The sequence below is a fragment of the Pseudophryne corroboree genome, chromosome 5, assembly GCF_028390025.1.
Source record: "Pseudophryne corroboree isolate aPseCor3 chromosome 5, aPseCor3.hap2, whole genome shotgun sequence".
NCBI classification, from domain to species: Eukaryota; Metazoa; Chordata; class Amphibia; order Anura; family Myobatrachidae; genus Pseudophryne; species Pseudophryne corroboree.
The window spans coordinates 211,676,745-211,681,199 of NC_086448.1; the positions used below are offsets into that span (position 1 = coordinate 211,676,745).

General features: G+C 37.9%; 2 pseudogenes; one reads left to right on the forward strand and one right to left on the reverse strand.

Annotated features, from left to right (window-relative positions):
* Positions 1 to 548: 548 nt before the first annotated feature.
* Positions 549 to 667, reverse strand: LOC134930105 (5S ribosomal RNA; annotated as a pseudogene).
* A 2,521-nt stretch (positions 668 to 3,188) lies between these two features.
* Positions 3,189 to 3,307, forward strand: LOC134930104 (5S ribosomal RNA; annotated as a pseudogene).
* Positions 3,308 to 4,455: the final 1,148 nt, after the last annotated feature.

Genomic DNA, 4,455 nt, shown 5'->3' on the forward strand with positions numbered 1-4,455 from the left:
GCGGTGTATCGTGAACTGCAGTGTGTCACTTCCTGTGGGAGCTTAATTCAGTGAGTGATCTCCGGAGGCTTGTCTTGGAACGCACGTGGAACGCAAACATTGTCTCTGACCCCGTTGATAATAGGTCCCAACGGCGGAGTATTACTTCTTTGGAATACAGTTTATGGCTTCTTCATTTAGACTGCATATGAGTAAGGGGCTTCTTCAGAGAGCACATGGTGGAAATAAAAGAAGATTTTATATAAGTTACCAGAGTTTTATGATGGACTTCATTTGAACCAATTATGTATTCATTTCAGTGTAATAAATATTTTATAAAAATTGATATTATTAATAAATATTAATGCATATTCAATTATTAAAGTGCATGTGCTTTTGTTTATATTTTAGGTTATTTACTTGGTGTGCAGGATTGTGAGAGCTACAAAAAATTAAGTAGTGCATAGGATATATAATAAAATGAACCATAGGTATTTAGGGTTTATATGAGTGAATATTAAAAATAACAGCTGTTTTACTGGTTTAGGAACTTTTATGTGTATGCATTGTTTCTACAGCACCTGGTCTTCTCAGGGGGTCACCCCCCTGATACTGGCCAGGCCCACAAAAATGCTTAGCTTCCACGATCGGACGAGAGTGGGCGCTCCATTTTGGTATGGCTGTAGTCTACTTAACACTAGTTCACCAGAAATTTTTTACAACTGTAGAATGGTCTGGAAATAAAAAGAGAGAGCGCCATTCCCAAACACCACAGTGTTTATTAGGGGAGAAAGACAAATATATAAATACAGAGGGGGGGGGGGGGGGGGTTGTGTTAAAAAGGTAATCAAAGAAAAGGAGAGATTTCATAGCTTTCGTTAAATCCAGCCGGATGCATCGTCTTCAATTGGAAAATCCAAAACATCTCCCTTCTGGATAACAGGTTTGCCAGATCGCCACTTCTTTCGCCAAGTGTGACATGTTCTATGGCTTTGTATGTTAAGGCCTCAGGATTGGAATTGTGGTGTAGGAGAAAATGTTTAGAAACTGCATGTGCTTCCACCTTGTTTTTAATGTTTCGAACGTGCTCTTGGATCCTTAATTTTAGCTGTCTCTTTGTCTTCCCAATATATTTTTTACCACAATCACATTCCAAAAGGTAAATTACAGAGGTTGAGTTGCAGTTCATGTATTCTTTTATCTTGAATTCTTTCGTATCACCTGTTGCGGAGAAAGTCTTTCGGTTTGGGTGTACATATTTGCAGGTATTGCAGTGTCCACACTTATAGCTACCTACACACCTGATAAGAGGTTCTTTCTTGTTGTTTATGGATTTCAGCATGCTTGGTGCCACTAAGTCCTTAAGGTTTTTTGACTTCTTAAAAATAATTTCAGGTTGTGGTGGTAAAATGTCTTTTAAAACAGGGTCCATTAAAAGAATGTTCCAGTGAGTCTTCATTGATTGTCGGATAATTTTCTCATGTCTGCTATAGGTCGTGATAAAGGCAGTAGAGTCTTCTTTCTTTTCCCTTTTCTTGTACGTTAGGAGGTCATTTCTCACCAAGGTTCTTGTTTTATTGACCGCCTTGTCTAGAATGTTCGTGGGATACTTCTTATCCAGGAATCTGTTTTTGTATTTTTCCAATTGGTTATTACATTCTTCTATTTCGCTGCAGTTCCTTCTGATTCTATGGAACTGTGAATAGGGGATATTATTTTTCCACTGTTTTAGGTGATTACTCCTGTAATCCAAGTAGCTGTTGGTATCCACCGGTTTGATGTAGTTCTTTGTGATGATGTTATTTTCTTTACCCACCAGGATGAGATCCAAAAATTCAATTTGTTCCTTATCAATTTTTGAAGTAAATGTGAGATTCAATTCGTTGTGTGCCAGGTATTCATTAAAAAAATTTTGTGTTTTACAAGCGATACATAGATGATATCCTGATGATCTGGGACGGCACAATAGAAGATTTTAACAATTTTTTTAATGAATACCTGGCACACAACGAATTGAATCTCACATTTACTTCAAAAATTGATAAGGAACAAATTGAATTTTTGGATCTCATCCTGGTGGGTAAAGAAAATAACATCATCACAAAGAACTACATCAAACCGGTGGATACCAACAGCTACTTGGATTACAGGAGTAATCACCTAAAACAGTGGAAAAATAATATCCCCTATTCACAGTTCCATAGAATCAGAAGGAACTGCAGCGAAATAGAAGAATGTAATAACCAATTGGAAAAATACAAAAACAGATTCCTGGATAAGAAGTATCCCACGAACATTCTAGACAAGGCGGTCAATAAAACAAGAACCTTGGTGAGAAATGACCTCCTAACGTACAAGAAAAGGGAAAAGAAAGAAGACTCTACTGCCTTTATCACGACCTATAGCAGACATGAGAAAATTATCCGACAATCAATGAAGACTCACTGGAACATTCTTTTAATGGACCCTGTTTTAAAAGACATTTTACCACCACAACCTGAAATTATTTTTAAGAAGTCAAAAAACCTTAAGGACTTAGTGGCACCAAGCATGCTGAAATCCATAAACAACAAGAAAGAACCTCTTATCAGGTGTGTAGGTAGCTATAAGTGTGGACACTGCAATACCTGCAAATATGTACACCCAAACCGAAAGACTTTCTCCGCAACAGGTGATACGAAAGAATTCAAGATAAAAGAATACATGAACTGCAACTCAACCTCTGTAATTTACCTTTTGGAATGTGATTGTGGTAAAAAATATATTGGGAAGACAAAGAGACAGCTAAAATTAAGGATCCAAGAGCACGTTCGAAACATTAAAAACAAGGTGGAAGCACATGCAGTTTCTAAACATTTTCTCCTACACCACAATTCCAATCCTGAGGCCTTAACATACAAAGCCATAGAACATGTCACACTTGGCGAAAGAAGTGGCGATCTGGCAAACCTGTTATCCAGAAGGGAGATGTTTTGGATTTTCCAATTGAAGACGATGCATCCGGCTGGATTTAACGAAAGCTATGAAATCTCTCCTTTTCTTTGATTACCTTTTTAACACAACCCCCCCCCCCCCCCCCCCCCCTCTGTATTTATATATTTGTCTTTCTCCCCTAATAAACACTGTGGTGTTTGGGAATGGCGCTCTCTCTTTTTATTTCCAGACCATTCTACAGTTGTAAAAAATTTCTGGTGAACTAGTGTTAAGTAGACTACAGCCATACCAAAATGGAACGCCCACTCTCGTCCGATCGTGGAAGCTAAGCATTTTTGTGGGCCTGGCCAGTATCAGGGGGGTGACCCCCTGAGAAGACCAGGTGCTGTAGAAACAATGCATACACATAAAAGTTCCTAAACCAGTAAAACAGCTGTTATTTTTAATATTCACTCATATAAACCCTAAATAACTATGGTTCACTTTATTATATATCCTATGCACTACTTAATTTTTTGTAGCTCTCACAATCCTGCACACCAAGTAAATAACCTAAAATATAAACAAAAGCACATGCACTTTAATAATTGAATATGCATTAATATTTATTAATAATATCAATTTTTATAAAATATTTATTACACTGAAATGAATACATAATTGGTTCAAATGAAGTTCATCATAAAACTCTGGTAACTTATATAAAATCTTCTTTTATTTCCACCATGTGCTCTCTGAAGAAGCCCCTTACTCATATGCAGTCTAAATGAAGAAGCCATAAACTGTATTCCAAAGAAGTAATACTCCGCCGTTGGGACCTATTATCAACGGGGTCAGAGACAATGTTTGCGTTCCACGTGCGTTCCAAGACAAGCCTCCGGAGATCACTCACTGAATTAAGCTCCCACAGGAAGTGACACACTGCAGTTCACGATACACCGCGCTTCCGGGATCCTGTATGTGACGCGATGTCCGGTGAATCATACAGCGACTTCCGGGACAGGGCGCTTCGCGGGAGTCGGCGCAAGCGCAGAAGGAACTTTGAAGTGACAAACGTCACCTGATCGTATACTCGGGAGTTAACGCATGCGCAACAATACCCGCCACACTACAGGAAGTGTGGGCGGAAGTCCGGGATGCCAGTACTCATATGAACTAATCATTAGATTTTACTTACAAAATTGCTCGTTTTTTAAGTTGATGATTATAACTAGCTTTGTTCTCAAAACATTTGTTACCTATATATAATTGGTCTAATTTTGAAAAACACATGAAGTATACAGTTTTCCCTTAACATCACTAAATTGTGTAAATTCGGACATATATTTTACATTTGCAGTGAGGGCTAACCTACCACAAGTGGCGCTATTTTTTTCTTGTTTTTTACATATATATATATATATATAAGTTCAGTACAGTAGTCCATTGCTCTACCTCTGTGTCATCAAGTATACTATTCATATCTGTGATGCATTGAAGTTGTGCGCAGTATATAGTAGGAGGACAGTGCAGAATTTTGCTGACCACCAGTATATATATATA